At 47.6% G+C, this 18136-nt stretch overlaps 1 protein-coding gene and 1 non-coding gene across 2 annotated transcripts in view; one reads left to right on the top strand and one right to left on the bottom strand.

Annotated features, from left to right (window-relative positions):
• IA-2 (tyrosine phosphatase IA-2) overlaps positions 1-18136 on the bottom strand; it is a 700681-nt gene that overhangs the window by 300011 nt on the left and 382534 nt on the right. The window lies entirely within an intron of this gene.
• On the top strand, positions 12820-12938 carry LOC142573386 (5S ribosomal RNA). The gene has a single exon (XR_012826301.1). It is a non-coding gene; the product is annotated as a 5S ribosomal RNA (ribosomal RNA).

Here is an 18136-nt window from a genome sequence, read left to right as displayed (position 1 = left end):
CGCAGCTCTCATGCCTGAAGAGTCCGGGCGTCATTGCATGCGCGGCGGCGCCACCATGTTGCGGAGTTCCGAGTGTCCGCGACCGTACGGGCGACTCGCAGCACTCTGTCAAAGTACCGGCTCCTTTCCTGTTGCGTTATTCAACGAGCGACATCGCAATGCAGCGCGCTACGCTCCGCGGTAAATCCGTGCATCACCGCCCTGGGGGCCCACTAGAGCGCAGCGCAGTGTGGCGGCGTTTTACTGCAATGCAGTGCAGGCCCATATTCGGGAGCCCTTTGATTTCCTACACCGAGTGGCGTTCTCTTGCGATGGTTATATCATACATCTTTTAACGAGGACGAACGTCATGTACACGGCTGCCTTTCACGATCACGTTGCAGAGAACGAAGCAGGGACGCTGAGCAACATTAATGAGTCATTCAAAAGATACACAGCATGTATACAAATTATTCTAGATTCGCGCAGAGACTTTAAACGCTTAATGCTAAGGGATGTCGTAAGGGCAGATGGCCTTTGCTTACAATTGTGAGAAAACAGCTCACGACGACGAAGTAAATACTAAATTCTGAAAGACATAGAAGAGAGGAAAGGTTAACCAGACGCACGTTAGGTTTGCTACCCTGCACTAGTGGGAGTAGGCTTAAGGGACGAAACGAGAAGCCCAAGGTGGATTAGAAAGAGAGTTAGGTCTTCTAACTTTGAGCGCTTAAATCAGCGGCACATACGAACAGTAAAGCTTGTTACCGTTCAATAAGAGTTAAACCTTCAAAAATACCACTGGCAATGTTTTTTGGCTGTCTAATAATAACTCTCGTTTGCCCAATGCTTTCTGTGATGTCGCAGCCCAATCTTAGTTGTTATGGCGGCACGGAAATCTTAAAAGCAAATTTTGAACCATATCCTAGAGTTTCCTTTTTTCTTTTTTTTCTTTTTTTTGCTGCCTACAATGTTGAAGATTTGCAGCACGCTTATCTGTTACCATTTTAGGGAGGCAGTGACAATCCATTTTACTGTGCCATTTTTGAAAGCAACGGTTGCAGTTTCTTTCGGTCGTTAAAAACTGGCACGGCTACATTTAACGTCATTGTAATTATGGGCATTCGAGCTTTCAACCTGCCCATGAAATTCGCCTAAACTATTTATGATCGTGCGTCACCTCTATATATGAAGCATAAAAATGACTTGAGCGAAGCGCACATCCTCTGCGTTTTAAAACGCCGAAGGAATCAATTGGATGAAAAGCGCCAATAGGAGACGCGCTCAGAAGCATCGGCACCGCTTGGTCTCGTCGGCGAGCTCCTAAAAGAAACAAACGGCCTTCCGCCTTTACATGTTGGTTGGGCTGAGAATTCATCAAGATACGAAGGCCACAAGCCCAGTGACATCAAGCCCTACGTCATTACCGGACGCCTCCAAAGAAGCTGCCGCCGGGACTCGCTTCACATACACTCAGCAGCAGTGGCACCGCTTGGTTTCGTCTGTGTGCTCCTAAAATAATAAAAAAAAAACGGTCTTCCACTTTTACAGGTTGGCGCTGTATCGTCTTTGTTTTAAATACAGCTTATCGTACGGTTGCCACGCACTACTGCTGAGCCACACTAATGGCTGATAGACGTCTTGCTTGTAACGAGTGAATTTTTAGTGATAAGCCTTATTTTCTAGCTGTGCGTGCAATTACGACTGTCATTCCGGCGCGTGCTCTGGAGTAGCTGAAAGCAATTAAAAAAAAAGACAAGTGAGCAAGCGAAAAGCTTATGGAAATGTGGGCTGCGAAATGAGCGCAGCAACCAAAACACTGCACTAGAAGGTTCTCAGCCTGAGAGAAATCTTGCAACAGAGCATAGCTGAGGTAAATTGCAAGCTTTCTGAGCTACTTAAAATAAAAGCCAAAGTTGGCGCTCTTGAGCGAATGGGTTGAGGTTGTGAATGACATTGAAAAATCGGCGCATGAGATGTCAAAAAGTATGATGAAGTGCTAACCCAGATAAGCAGCAACCTCATGACATATCAGGCTAGAGGAAGCGGGCGGAAAACCTTGGCGTGAAAGTCAAAGAACAAGAAATAGGCAAACTTAGACCAGACGTTAATGACCTCGATCAGTATGGTCGAAGGTTCTGCACGGAAGTACATGAAATAAGTAAGCAAACCAATGAAAAATCTTCTCGAGAAGCTGAACGAACCGGCTGAACACCTCAAGCTTCCACAGCTCTCGGCAGCAGGTGTCGAAGCCGTTCACCGACTTCCTGCTAAAGAAGAATCTGATAAGTCCGCCCCCCGTGCACTTTTCATCCCGCCTAACTCGAGACACTCGGCTTAATACGAAAAGAGACCCGAGGAAACCAGAATAGAAGGTATACTTCAACGAAAATCTTTCTGTCCAGAACAAAGAAGAAAGAAATAAACTGTTTGGGGAAATTAAATCAAAGGCACGCGAAATAATTTACCCGATCGCGTGGATCAAAGACGGCAAAATGTTCGTGCGGCGTAGCTCAAGCGACCGGGTTATAAAATTAAGAAGAGTGGAGTGTCTGGATGAGATACGACAAAGCGTTTGACTGTCTCCTCTTCCGCTTATCGCTCTTATGATGCACTAAGTCATGGCGGCATGTCATCAAACATGTGGCTGTTATAAAGCCATTTCTCTCCGACGCATAAGAGTTTCCCGAGATGGAAGGCAGCTTCTCTTGCTCCATCTAAATGAGTGTAATGGAACGAATAAGCGCTGAGTTGATTGATATAGTCCTGGCTGCCCTTAATCATCAGTTTGATTTTTTTTTCACTGAAACGTGGTTCTCTCATAAACCTGCTTACGTACATTTTCCTGGGTAACGATGTGCTTCGGTGTTACGAAGTGGCAAGCAAGGAGGGGGAGTTGCGATATATGTGACAATAACCCTCAGTTTGAAGTTATTTTCGACTATTCGCTTGTAGATCGTCACTGCGAAAGCTTACTGATAAAGCGCACCAACTCAATGTTATTTCTATTTAAACGACCCCCTTATGGCAATATCAACGAGTTTCTTCCAACACATTTACAGTTTTTACATTACCTACTCTGTACTGCCTCCCTATCATTACTACTGGTGACAACATCAACTTACTTTCACAGGACAGCAATAAGAAACGCCTTCTTGACACCACTTATGCTGTTGGTTACCTAAGATATATATATATATATATATATATATATATATATATATATATATATATATATATATATATATATATATATATATATATAAACAACATGTTTGATAGTTTCCTCGTTGCCGCAGGGGTCACACGCAGCGATATCTTTCCTTGATGCGGAAAGCAAAGGATCTTGTAAAATCGACACCAAGTCACAGTCGGTAAAGAACTGCTGACACAGGTCGGGATAGACTAGGTGGAGGATGAAGTTGAAGACAGGGATTCAGTCGATGAAGACGTGTGCTGGAAGCTAGGTGTGTTCCACAACGATTGTATGACGTCGTTTGCAAGCACTCGAAGTTTCGCTGTTGCATCTGTTCTTGACAGCGGGACTAGTTCCTGCACGCCGTCTTCATGAGCAGATCGAGCAGCTTCATCGGCAAGTTCATTGCCCACTACGCCACAGTATCTAGGGAGCCACTGAAATACGACGTCGTGTCCTTGCTCGACGAGGCGGTGAAGGAGCTCTCCGATTTCTAAAACTAGTTGTTCGTAGGGTCCACGGCGTGGGGCACAAGCAAGCAATGTAGAGCTGTCTTGAAGTCACTGAAGACACTTTATTTTTGAGGTGGTTCCTCTCGAATCATGCGAAGTCCACTGCCAAGAGCAGCAAGCTCGGTGGTTGTCGATGTCATCTGGTGTGATGTCTTGAACTTCAAGGTGGTGACTTTCACAGGAAGAATCACTGATCCTGCACAACCGTCCACAGTGGTTTAACCATCAGTGTATAGATGGGTATGATTGTTGTATTTTTCGTACAGCGAGAGCAGCGAAGGTTGCTTGAGGGCTGGTGATGAAAGTTGTGTCTTGGTTCGAATTCATGGTACTGGCAGGTGAACTTGTAGCTGAGCCAAGCACCAAGGGGAAGACAAAACTCTCCCTACAGCTGTGTAATCTGATGGAAGGTGTACACGATAAGGCACTACCGTCTGACAAAAGGAGCCGCGCGCTCGGTCTTCTGGCAGTAAGGCAAGATAGTTGAGAGGGGCGCGAGCAAGGTGCCTGACGTGTGCTCTGAGCGCTTCTGTAACATTGTGAATCCTAGCTGGGTAGCCATGCGCAATTGCAATGGTTCCTGATGATCATGCACATCGTGGCAACCCTAGACAAACTCTAAGCGCCTGGGCCTGAGCATTTCCGAGTGTGCGGATGCTAGTTATGCAGGTACTGGTCAGCACTGCCAAGCTGTACCTCAGATACCCGACAAACAGGGTCAAGTACAGTTGCATCATTAAGTGTACTGAAGTACCCCAGACTTTTCCTCTAAGAAACTTGAAAAGATGAGAATGTATGTCAGGCGTTTCTTTAGCTAGGCCACGTGGAGACTACAAAAGAGGTCACGGTCCATGATTACTACAAAAAACATGTGCGTCCTGACACAACAGATATTTTGTCCATCGATGGATGCGGCGTAGGAAGTCATTGGTCTCCAGCTAAACGTGACTAATGTACATTTACATGGGTAAATATTGAGGCCTTGTTCGCTAAGGTAAGTCGTTATCAACACCACAGATTTTCGGTGCCTTGCACGCACTTGAGCACACGTCACACCAGATGCCCAGACGCAGATGTCATCGGCAGAGATTGACAACTTCACCGCATTTGGTAGGCATTCTACGAGACCAATGAGCACAAGTTTGAAGAGCATGGGGCTCAAGACACCAATCTGCGGAATGCCACGGCGGATGTAGTGTGCAGAAGTTGAGCCGTCTTCGGTATTCCCAAAGAGAGACCACATATGTAAGTAACTGTGTGTCCAACGATAGAGTTGAACACCGAGGCGGACCATTTCCAGAGCCTCAAATATCGCCTCATTAAGAACATTGTCAAATGCTCTTTTGATATCGAGGAACATGGCGACGAATAATCGCTTATACTCCGTTTGATGTTGATCGTATGTAACCAAATTGAAGACGTTGTCGATGCAGCATCGATGACGTTGAAAGCCAGCCATCGCGTCTGGTAAACTTCGTAGCATTCCAGGTACAATTCAAGTCTGGCGAGAATCATTTGTTCCATCATCTTCCCAACACAACTAGCCATCGCGACTGGGCGGTATGAAGTAACCTCCAGAGGAGACTTGCCAGGTTTGAGGAGCGGTGACAGTCTATTGGTCTTCTTCCATTCTTGGAGAACGTTTCCATCCTGCCAGAACTGATTGAATATGTACAGCAGTGCACTTCGCGCCTGTTCACCAAGGTGGCACTATATACGGTAAGATATACCACATGGGCCAGGTGATGACGACTGATTGCATAAGGCAACACCAGGCCGAACTTTGAGTCGTGAGAGGCAGATCCATGCGTATATCCCGTGTGTCATGAACGTGGTTAAATGTAAGTGAACTTATGCTGGTTGACTGACCTGCAATCATAGCACAGAAATGTTCCGTTATATCGCGGTTTTGTCGGCGTTGGAAGAGCGCTCGGCCTAGAATGGAAAGCGTTGTTCCGAAACAGAACGTAGGCCTCTCACAGTTTTCCATATTTGAGATAGTGGTTTACAGGGATCAATGGACTCAATTTTTTTTTCCATTGCCCGGATTCCAGGTTATCTATGCGACGCTTTAACTTTCGTTGAGTGCTGCGGGCTGTCCTCAGATCGTGAATGAACTTCGTGCGTCAGTATCTTCTTTCGTGCGACGACAAATCACGCAAAGTCGCTCCAATTCCTGGTCGAGTTGCGAGTACTTAAGTGAGCACATGAGCGTGCGCACAGTGGCTGTCCCGCTTCTTTAATAGCCTTTCGCAGTCCAGAGCGGAGACCTTTCTGATAAGCGTCCTCCAGTACGTTTTTAAACAGAGTCCAATCTATTCTTCGTGGTATATTAGGCGAATGAGTTTTAGATATCCCGTTGGTCTTAAGGTAAGTGGAGATGTGATCGCGCCAAATGTGTCTCAATGTCCAAAAATCACTTAACGCGCGTGGAAAAGCGGCGCGATACAAAGGTCAAGTCCAGGCAGCTGCTGTACATTGTGCCGTGTAGTAATGTAGGACTGTCATGATTTAGGAGCAACAGGTCATGATTGGCGATAAATGAGGGGAGTCTTCGTTCCACTGCGTTGACGTACACACATGGTGCGATGGGCGTTAAAAGTCCCCAGTGATAATCCAAGACCAGGATATGCTTTTATTATATCTTCTAGTCTTTTGATGTCAAACGGGCTTAATGGAGATAAGTACGCACCTACAAGTGCAAAGGTGAGCTTTCTATGTTTAATGGTTAGGCAAACATTCTGATCGTCGTCACGAGTTTGCACAAGATGGACGAGGTAAGCAAGCTCACGGCGAATAAAGATGGCGACCTTCCTACTTTCATTGTTGCATGAGGACGTAATTGACTCGCAGCCAGATAATCTGAGTGGGTGTGATAATTTTGGCTCGAAGATAACGATAATTGGAAATTGGCTAACATGTACACACTGGCGAAAATCAGCAATGCGAGATCTTAGACCTCTGGCGTCCCACTAAATAATCGATGCTTCTCTGACCTCCTTACCAAATTACTGGATATTTTTGGCCATGGTTCATTCAAGGGTTGCTAGGACTGGGCTCAGCGAGTCCAACACTTGTAGTCTCCTTCGAATGGATGGAGTTTCGACACTGGTCACCATTACTCTGATCACATCGATTATGGACCGCAGCATCGGAATGATCTGGCGGTCTACTGTTGACACATCATCAACTCAAGTTTGCTTTAATGGAGGCATCAAGCGTGCACGCTCTTTGGAAGGCTGGGTGCTCGGAAGCACCGGCCAGTGTCCTATAAGGGAAGGCTTTTCCGTTTGAGAGCTCTTTGTGATCTCAGGTTTGCATTTACTTGAAAGTGATCTCGTTGACACAGTCTGTGCGTGAACTGCACCTTGCGTTGTATGCTTCCTTCGTTGACGACGTCGACGCCGAATCTTTTCAGAAGCGTCACTATGAGATGAGCTGCCTCGAACCATTTCGTTCAGGATAGCAAATTCTTTTTTGATTTTTGGACGCACTTAGGATGTGGCCTCATGAGAGCAGTTATAGTTACCGCAGCTAATATTTGTTGCGCGCCACACGTCTGCAGTGTGCGAATCCACACACCGAGGGCACACTGTAGATTTTGCACAGGCGCCCTTGACATGTCCAGTCCTGAAACACTTGCGACAATGAAGCGGCTTGGGGACAAACAGTGGGACCACATGTCGGAAGCGACCGACTTTGACATGCGAACGGATTGAGTCGCCCTTGAAGACTGCCTTCACGCAGCGGTTGTTTCCGAGGTGGCATACGTGCGTTATGAAACCTCCTTCATACGCCGTTTAATCAGGATGGGCAGGTGAGTTCGTAATTGTCAGGTCAATGTCGTAGATTACTGCGGCAGTACCAGTTCCTTCCATTGGTATTACCGGCCATGCTTTAGTCTTCTTCTCCAATTCAGTTATTTCCCCGAGCCTGCCGTAGTCTAGGGCATTTCCACAGGACGTGTCGACAGCTAGGACATTCTTCCGTGTGTTTAGTCGAACCTCCTTAATTTCATTTGGCGCTATTCCCTGAAGGAGAACGGAGAGAGCTTGCCTGTTTAACCCTAGAATGCTGCTGGAGGAATCCACAGGTATAAAGAGGATGGCGTGCGGCCAGCGCTCAGGTGTTGCCTGCAGGGTAGATGTACTCCCATGTGATGATGTCTTTATGAGCCTCATTTTGGCATTTCGGCTACCGGCACAGAGCTGTCATCCGATGAGTCATTGCCTGTGCCTAAGTAAACCTCAGTGTCTTCGCTGGTGCTGTACCAAGGGCCTCGCTTCTTGAGGAGCTTGTGGAAGTACACATTTGGCCTGGCGGCATGGCAAGCTCCACGTCCATGGTCACGAGAGCATGAGCCTCAGTGGAGTCTTCAGTGCTGCATGGTGGACCAGGTGTGCTGTGCCACTGAAGAGCTCTCGGTAGTAAGCTTCTGGCAGTGCGGATCTGTAGGAGGCTCCGCATCCACAGCCGCAAGGAAGAACGCATAAACCGGCCCGAAAATTGTGGAAAATTTGATGAAATATAGCTAGCCGAGAAAGATGCGTTCTATCAAAGAGCAACTTCGTCGTCTTCCCTTTGCGAAAGTGTCATTGAGCCACCTACTAGGGCGACTGACACGTCTCAAACATTGCTGGACTTGTTTTACAAATTAGCATGTTTCTCAATCAGATGTTGGTCTACCAAGGTCAGAAATAAGGGATCATTTGCCCATCCTTATGTTTTGTTTTTGTCTGCACCATACTGTTCACACCGTAACCGCTTGAAAGACCTGTGTCCCAGCTTGCATAGAAAGATATCAGAAGACAAAATTGCATTTTTTCGCCAGCGTGCTGAGGAAGCGAGCTGGAGCGCTGTACTACAAGAGAGTGACCCTGCCATGGAGTATGACATTTCTTTAGAAATAAAATTTTAATTATGGGGTTTTACGTGCGAAAACCACTTTCTGATTATGAGGCACGCCGTAGTGGAGGACTCCGGAAATTTTGACCACCTGGGGTTCTTTAACGTGCACCTAAATATAAGTACACGGGTGTTTTCCCATTTCACCCCCTTCGAAATGAGGCCGCCGTGGCCGGGATTTGATCCCGCGACCTCGTGCACAGCAGCCCAACACCATAGCCACTCAGCAACCACGGCGGGTTCTTCTTTAGAAATAGTCAAAGGATTTTATGTCTTGGTTTTTCATCTTGTTGAATATAAGAGGCACAAGAAATTCAGAAAACCGTGAATTTATGCCTCCCTTTCGAAGTGCATAAGAGAACGTGATAAGCTGTTCGCGTTGTTCATAAAAACAAAGAACATTCCCTATTTACAAGAAAAGGTGGTTCACCGAAGGGCCCGATCTTTATTAGTCATATCATAAGAAGCCAACAAACACTGTAACCAAGGACAACATAGACGAAAATACTCGTGCTTAATAAATGAAATAAAAAAGCAATAAATTAATGGAAATGAAAGTGGGCGAAAAAATAACTTGCCGCAGATGGGGTACGATCCCACAACCTTCGCATGCGAAGGTTGTGGGAGGAGAGCAGAGGGCACGTCATTGGCAGCTGGTGTGAGTTGAAGAAGGGGATCTCGTATATACAGCACTCTCTTAGACATAGCACTCTGCTTTAAAAGACAATCGCACCAAGTACGCCAGTCAACTATGTTCCGCTATACAGGTTGTCCCACGTAACTTTATCCAAGTCCTCAAAATCAAAGGCACTGCGAACGCGAATCTAGCCGAACATAGTGTGTCGTCAATAGCCTATAGAGTAACTCAGGCTACTTCTCTTATTATCGGTATAACTAAATAATTACATTTAAGTACCCAACCTTTTAATGAACATCGTAATACCGCAAGTGCGATATGCGAGCTTGTAGAGCACGTTCAGAAACCGTCCAGTAAATTGTTTTCTACGCAATATGTCTGACGTAGTTTTTCTTTCTTTAGGATGTCAAAAAAGTCTGCGAAGTACGAAAAAAAAAAACACGTGTTGAGGAGCACTGCTATTGTGCTTCGCTCAAGCGTGCTATGGATGAACAAGCGTGTTCGCAGCCCGGCTGCGGCTTCATCGCCGCTTTATCGCTTCGGCAGCGCTCGGATAATAGGATGCATTTGCGCCGTTTGGCTACGACAGCTGGAGGCTCAGATGCCTACAACCGGCGAAGCGCCCTGTCACTTGCCCGTGGCCACTTGTTTTTTCACCTATTGGATGCTTGCGCTCTGCACAAGAGCACTGCGCAAGCGCCCCATAACGTTTCTTTTCTTTTTTCTTATTTCGTGGGCTTTCGTTGGCACGCGGTAAAAGGAACTACGTGAGACATAGAGCGTAGAAAACAATTCATTATGCGGTTTTTGAACGTGCTCTACAACTTTGCTTATCGCACTCGCGTTCGTAAGCAAATAATTAAAACGTTGCGAAACCATAACTAAACAATTATTTATGGCGAAAAGAAAGATAGCCTGAGTTACTTTAGGCCATTGCCAATACTATGCCTTGAGTTTCGATTCGCGTCCGAAATGCCTTTCATTTTTCAAGTCTTGGCTCAAGTTAGGTAGAACAAGCTGTATAGTTATACTTTGACAGCCCAATGAAGTACCGGTAATTCAGCCGTATCAGAGAGAGGGCGCGGCTCGTTTCTTCAACCTACTCCAACCGACACACCTGTTTGGCAAATTGAAATGTCATTGTCTGGTTATCAAGTACGTATACTTCATTTGGACTTCCTCGGGGTGCCTGAATCTGTGAAAAGCGAAAATAAACCACTGAGTGATGTAAACTGACCGCTCAAGTTTACTGCATTGGACTACTGAAATAAAATTCGTATGACAGCACTTCTTGCTTTCCTTCAACCTTCAAAGCTCTAACACTCTGCGCCAACGGATTAAATTAATACTTCCCAAGTTGGAAGCTTCGCAACGGCGTAGGTCAACGCCCTTCGGCACACAGTAGGAACCTCGAGAGAATACAAGATCGAAATTGAATTTAGACTAACAAACTTGCCATGCATTCCGAAACTCAAATGTAGCAGCAGCTTGCGAACGCGAAATAAAAGAAGTCCTCCAAAACGATCGTTCCGATCCTCGTCGTCTTTAACCTACACGGGGGCCTGCGCCGGCAGTTAAACCGGACGAGTGGAATGACTTCGATTTATGCGACCACTTGCGCGCACCGCCGCCGCCTCTACGCGACTCCTAGGGAAATGCCCCGGCCACATTTTCACTATGCATTATTCAGCCATCCGGTAAGAAACAATTTGCACCGCGAGGAAAGCCGCGTTTTCGCGTTTCCTCTTCGCGGCGCCGTGCTGTTTTGCATGTACGAGGAAGCCAGTTAGGGAGGACCCTCTCCGTCCGGCACCGCTGTTTCGCTATAGCGCGGTTTTGCTCGTGCAGTCGACAGACGTATTGCGATTTCCTTATTCGAGAAAACAAGAACTAAGCATGTAGAAATAGAAGGAGGAGAATAGGGGAGGGGGGGTGAGTAGAAGGGGGACCAACGGAACTCTTACGCCGCTACTAGACACAGCTCGCCCGTCGCCAGCAGTATAATACAAACAGAGTGCACGAAGAAGAAATGAGAGAAAAGTATACAGCACGGGAGAAGGGGCCGACGTCCTTTCTTCCCCATCTCGGTCCGTTATTTCCGCTCTCCATGCGTCGCTATCAGCGCCTCCCAGCCGGAACGCAGTCAGACACGGCAGGTTTGGCAAGCCAAGCGTGATGCGCGGACATTGAAAGACCAGGGGGACTCCCCCCCGCCTGCCTTTTGCGTCGGGTCCAGCCTTCGGTTGCCTGTCGTCGTCGGTGTACAGCATCGGCCCTTTTTTCACGCCACTCCGGCGAAGAAAGGGACAAACCGTAGAACGCATCACGAATGTATGGAATTAGAACGTGTGCCGTCACCTTCCTATCCTCGTCCCACCCACCCATCCCTTTTTCCTTTCTCTCGTCAATGTTCTCTTCTTTTCCTTCGTGCTGCCGTTATCCGCTTCAGCAACCCTTCATGTATTTTTTTCTTTCTCTCTCTCCTTCTCTTTCTGCTTTGACGGGCCTGGCTCGTAGAGTGTGGTCAAGACTGTCCTGCATCGATGCTCTCTCGCTTCTTATTCGCAGTACTCGTAAACCATGGTCTCTATTTCTCTCTGTGTCATGTCAGTTTTGCTTTGTCAAGCTGGTCAGCTTTTCTTTTTTCCGCTTTCTTTTTTCTTACGTTTTCTCGCATTGTCGCATTGTTTTATCGCTATACATCGCCGGAAAGACGTACGCGAATAAAATCCATGGATGTTTTTTTTTTTTTCGTTCATTTTCTTTCTCTTACGTCTACTACACGGTCCTTCTCGCTTTACAATCCTAACGGTTGCTACACGGCACTTCTCTGCGATCACATGTTACGAACCTAACAGATGCGCGGATCTCGGTCTCCCCACTTGCGTACTCGCCCATGTGTTCTAGACTACGCCACGGAACCGTGCTCGTGCAGTAGTAGTGGTCGTATTAGCAGCGATGAGTAGCAGCAGCGCAGGGAATTTCGAGACTGCGAATGCTACCACGACCGAGCAGACTTGCTCCTGCAATAATCACATGTTACGAACCCAACAGACGCGCGGATCTCGGTCTCCCCACTTGCGTACTCGCCCATGTGTTTTAGACTACGCCACGGAACCGTGCTCGTGCAGTAGTAGTGGTCGTATTAGCAGCGATGAGTAGCAGCAACGCAGAGAATTTCGAGACTGCAAATGCTACCACGACCGAGCAGAGGTGCTCCTGCAACAATCATGTGTTTTCAACCACTAGGCCCTCCTCAAGAAATTACGAAGCTGACGTGAATTTGCGCGTAAACGCTGCGGGAATTGAACTGTAGAATCCATATCACATCAAAAGTAAAGTGTCATTGACAGGTTGAGTGGTTGGGCAAATTAGTTCGTGATACGGGATGCATGAAAAAAGTGCAAGAAAGACACGGGCAGGACAGGAAACGTTTGTACTGTTCCCTTTCCCTTCAGTGTGCTTTTCACGCCCATTTGGTTCATTCCACGTCGCTGACATTTACGTGAACGGGATTGCGAGTAAACGTTGCGACCACGAGGACTACAGCATATTGTAATATCTACAAAATACCATCAACATTTTCTGCGGCCATCGGCCATACCATGCTGAATACGCCGGTTCTCGTCCGATCCCCAAAGCTAAGCAGCATTGGGCTCGGTCAGTACTTGGGAGGGAGACCACCTGGGAACACCGAGTGCTGATGGCACCGTTCTTCACCCGCCGTGGTTGCTCAGTGGCTATGGTGTTGGGCTGCTGAGCATGAGGTCGCGGGATCGAATCCCGGCCACGGCGGCCGCATTTCGATGGGGGCGAAATGCGAAAACACCCGTGTGCTTAGATTTAGGTGCACGTTAAAGAACCCCAGGTGGTCGAAATTTCCGGAGTCCTCCACTACGGCGTGCCTCATAATCAGAAAGTGGTTTTGGCACGTAAAACCCCATAATTTAAAAATTTTCTGCTCTGTGGCGCTCTTGGTCCCCAGATTCACAGCGGACGCGCGTGTGCGCTACTACTTCCTTGTCCATAGGCTACTTTGTCAGAAACGTTCAGTTGCTATGGCACACCGTCGTAATGAGAACACCCCGCTCACGCAAGTTTGCAGAACATCTCGTAGCTACCATAACGCCATCAAACATTTTGTTTGTTGTTGTTGTTGTTCAAGCATACTGTTCTTAGTTTTCCACCGCAAATCGTAACGAAGGCACAGGCGCGGTCTTGAGCATTAGCCACAAACAGAAAGAAGTCGCCCAAATAATAAAGGAAACGGTAGCGTTATAAACAGCGCGAGCACTGAAGGACAAACACCTGACGCTGGCTGCTCCAGGCCACTATTCAAAGGCCATTCACAACCGCGACAAAAGGAGACCTTTCAGGCCGCGCTGCCATTTGTTCCTAATGCCGGAAGACAGCGCTCCATACGAAGGGGAAGAGTAAATGGGGAGGGCTTGGAGTTAAGGTTGGAATCGCCGCTCGCATCACCGAAGGGATAATTGTAATGACCCTCAACGCGAGACACGGGGATGCGCTTATCGTGAAAGGCGCCGCATTTACTCGCTTCGACAGCACCTCGCGCCGCGCAAGAGACACGGGGTCGATAAGCCAACACTGTCCCGACAACGACGACGGCTGTATCCTTCCCCCCGCCCCCCTTCCTTCTTGTCCTAGTGCTTTTCAGCAACCCCCCTTTTCTTCGATGTATCCCTCGCTCTCGGCATAGGACGAGCGCCTGTCCGAGCGAATGTCTCTGCCGCGACCGGCGAAATGGTTAGGATTAAGGCACACATTTGCGGGCTGAGTGCGTCTCCCCCGAGCGGGCCTAGTCCGGTGGCGTCGTCGCCGGGCTCGAGCGATTGCTTCGGGATCGGACCGACCGCGCTCCGCAAAAGTAAATGGTCGCCGCGTAGTGCATAACTCGTGACCTTCTCGCTGCAGCCTGATTAATGTCGCCGAATTCAATTAAGTCGCGAGGTCGCCGTGTCGACGGAGCTCGCGAACGTGCCTCTTTGGCAGCGAAGTTTATGCATTACAGCATGATTGCGAACAGTCTCTCTCTCTCTCTCTCTCTCTCTCTCTCTCTCTCTCTCTCTCATGTTGGCAGGATGGAGTGACCATCTCCGTTGACCACGCGGAAAGATGTTGAAAGGGCTGCGGTAAAATTAGCACGGTGATGAAGCATCTCTGACAATTTAAGCGGCCCTCTTAACGAAGGGCTGGAGAAGCAGCGGCGTGAATCAGCGGCTCTCTAACAGAACGGCTTGATTCTTCGGCCAATGAAGAGGGAATCTGAATGTCCAACTCTAGTTAAAGTACATAGCAACGTCAGGAGCTCAGAAAGTTGAACGCCGTGAATAAAGATGCTACACTATGCGCGTGCAGTCAGGGTTTTATTGAAGTTATGTCTAAAAAAAAATACTTTCCGCATACATTTTTTTATTCAGTATCACCCAGTTATTCTCGCAATTGTTTTGATAAAATTCCCACTCCGCTCATGGACAAGTTTCCCTCCGCCGTGAACTTTGAGGCGAGCTCTTGTATATATCTGAACCATATTTAGCACATGGGGAAAAAAGAAACACCTTTAGAAGAACAGAGCAAATACGACAACACGAAGTGTACTTACATTTGTAATCGCACTTCTCCCTGCATACAACTTCCCTCGCCATTCTTTTCTCGACCAAAATCAAAACTCCGCCTCCATTCTCATGGCATGGCTGCCGTCAACGTCTCGCAGTGACCACGAGCACGACATCATGTTTACATTTTGGTACAACTTGTGCAGCGCATAAAACATAAATATTGCATGACATATTAAAGCCGCGACTTCTGCGGCGCATAAACATTAACATTGCGACAGCTCATACGTTGCACAAGATGACAGTAAGGACACTTTTGTGCATAAAATTCATTTTTGTAGAATCTCAGAAAGGCGCATTGGACTTTTACTATTTCTTTACGCAATCCGCTTCATGTACCGGTCTGCGTACTTCCCTAAAAAAAAAGAAAAAAAAGAACGCCCAGCATTCCTCTTGCCCTGGCTTATTTTCTCTGTTGTCATAACGCGCTTTTTTTTTTTCTTTGTGAGGGCTGAAAGTGTCTCAGACTTGCAACTAAACCTGCCTTCTACATTAAATGCTACTCTCATAAGGATTTGCATTCTTCACGCCTCTAATATTAACGAAAGCAGCGCTGTCACACAAGAGACAATCCGTGATGCCCGAACTACACTTTTACGTTGCGTATTGTAATCTCCGTTTTTCTTTCTTTCTTTTTCTAGTGCGGGAAACATCCCTTCCCTTCGGAGCCGGAATTTCGACGCAATGAGCGAAATGACAAGGCACGTTTGATTTGCTTTCTTCGCACGCTTCAATACTTCCGTTCCTAAACTATGCGGGGCACAAATTTCTGACGCGTCGCGACGCGCATTGCTGAACTAAGTCACGTGACTGACCCCGACAGCGACTGAGGAACTACTCACGGCGACCGATATTCACACCGGCGAGCGCGATTTGCACGTCACCACACCGAAACATCTGCCGAATTCTGCCGTTCACGTCTGCTCGCACAAGCGTGACCACGAAGAAAAAATAACCATCAGCGTATTCAAAAGCCCAGCTCCGTCACCCCTGACTGGTTCAGCAGCCTTGCGCCTGCAGTCGCGTAGCTGACGAATCCTGCAGTGAGCGATTTCAGAAAATTTGTCAATTTTGAACCAAAGCGACTTTTTGCGATACATTGGCCACGTGACCTCTGGCAATTGCTGGTGTGAATGCAGCCCAAAATTGTTAGAAAAATCGCACTATCTCTAATAGGTGGTGCCCAAATCCAGGCCCCAGTGGTGGCGCCCTCTGGATAAACAGATGCAGATATCAAAGGTTATGCTTTCGTAAATGCATGAGGCGGAAGTGATTGCGAGAGCCGGAAACACCTCGCAGACGTCGGGTATTGGACGCCATACATCGTGTTCCGCGGACGCCCGCAGGTGCACGATGGTATTCAAAGGATCCTCACGGACCGCTCGGCTAACGTGCCATGGATAACCATCACTCCCAACACCAGCCAAGCGATACTTCTAGCAAGAATTTTGTGAAGCGGCTGCATCGTTTCGGAAGTTTCGGCTTTTATTGTTGTCGTGGTTGCGCAACGTTTGATCTGCCAAGTTGGGTTTCTGCATAGTCATCTGTAGCCTAGCAAGTCTATTTCTGCAGTGGAGGGCAAAAGAGAAGCGGAATTTCCGGGTAGCCAACGACCAACATTTTCGCAACGACGAGTACTCTCTATAGTAAACGCTGATCAGCCTCTGAACCAATCCCAAAACTAGTCCCCACGCTTAAAATTCTTTACCCGTAGTTAACTTGGTGCACAGGCCTGGCAATTCCGAATCTATGTCCCAAAGAGAACGGTGAAGTTTAAAGAAATAATAAAAAGATTTGGGGAGCATAGAGAGCCAAAATATTTTTGCTTATTGTCAGGCGAACCCATCAGGTGCGCCAAAGCTTACTGTCACAACTTCCATTAGGAAAGCACGGCTCCTAAATGGCTAAACAATGTCACAAACTAGAAAGGTCCCAAAACAGGCGTTTTCTCCTGGATGACGCGCTTTTATTGGTGTATATGTGCAACAGTTGTAAAACGGTCCCATTTAAGAGGCAAATGGCGTTCGTCTTGTCTCGACACCAGTTCGGGACTTTGGAATTCACGGAAGAAGCACTTCGCGGCATCTAAGCTGCCGCAGCTTGTGTAGTTGCAATAAGCCGCTCTTTCGCTGTTCGACTGGCGACACGCGTAAGCGTTCGTCATGTAGCGGTTCAAACTAAAACGCATCATTTCATCTTCCTTACTCCTCTTCACTTTCGAATAACTTATCCCTCTCAATTTTCTTTTTTCTTTCTTTCTCTTACTAGGATGCGCTAGCTCCTCGTGCAAACGCTGCAGTCGCCGCTAGGATTAGCGGGAAAGCGAACGCAGGTCCTCGCGGCTTGCTGCGTTCCGTTATCCTTGCGCCGCTATATTTTGCTTGCGTCACTAGCGCCGCGTATATGCACGCAGCCTTTTGATTTTTCTTTTCTTCTTTTTTTTTCTTCGGTATTTTCTTTACGCGTGCTTCTCTCAACGAAGGTGCCCTTCATTAATGCGCTTTCCTCCATCACCCTCTTCTTTTACAGTTCTCGGAATTCGTCTCTCTCGGCGCCGGTTGCATTTTATGCTCTGCTTCTTTGTGTCTCGCCATTAACACCGAGTTACAAGCCCGCGCTCTAAGGGAGCGAGCTCTTCGCCGGATGGGGCAAGGATGAGCGTCTTTGATCGCGAAACACGCATCTACATCGGACGCTAAAGTAGGGGGAAAAGAAATAACGGAGAGAATTGCGTAAATGTGTATATACACGGGCAGAATCGGAGGAATCAGGACGAAGGAAAAAGAAGAATAAAGCGAGGAAAGAAGGGAAGAAAAAAAGAAACAAATTAAGAATTCGGTAAAGTACTAGCACTCGTCGGGCCGGAAAGACAAACCTGGCGTGGTGTAACATAACATCACGTGGGCAGGATCAGCGATGGACAGGGAAAAGTGAAGAAACACGGTTCGAAACAAGCGTAGCAGAGGAGGGGGAGGCGTTGGGGGAGGGGTGGCGAACGACGCTTTGAGAGAAGTAAGTGCTTCACCGTGAAGAAGTAGAAAAAAGAAATCGTGTAAAAAGAACAAAGACAAGATGAGACGGGGAAGAAATAAAAGTTAACAAGACTGCCTCGCTGTTTCGATGTTCGTTGTGCCAGGGCACCACTACCGTTCTCGCACTAGCACACACGTTCGCGCGCATACAGACTGAGCTTGCCGCTGCTGCTGCTGTTGCCGCCGCCCCGCCGGCCGCTTATTTCGGTGGTGCGCGCTAATGATGAAGTTCAGAGATT

This window comes from Dermacentor variabilis, chromosome 2 (genome assembly GCF_050947875.1).
Source record: "Dermacentor variabilis isolate Ectoservices chromosome 2, ASM5094787v1, whole genome shotgun sequence".
In the NCBI taxonomy this organism is placed as follows: Eukaryota; Metazoa; Arthropoda; class Arachnida; order Ixodida; family Ixodidae; genus Dermacentor; species Dermacentor variabilis.
This window is presented reverse-complemented; position numbering and strand designations above follow the sequence as displayed.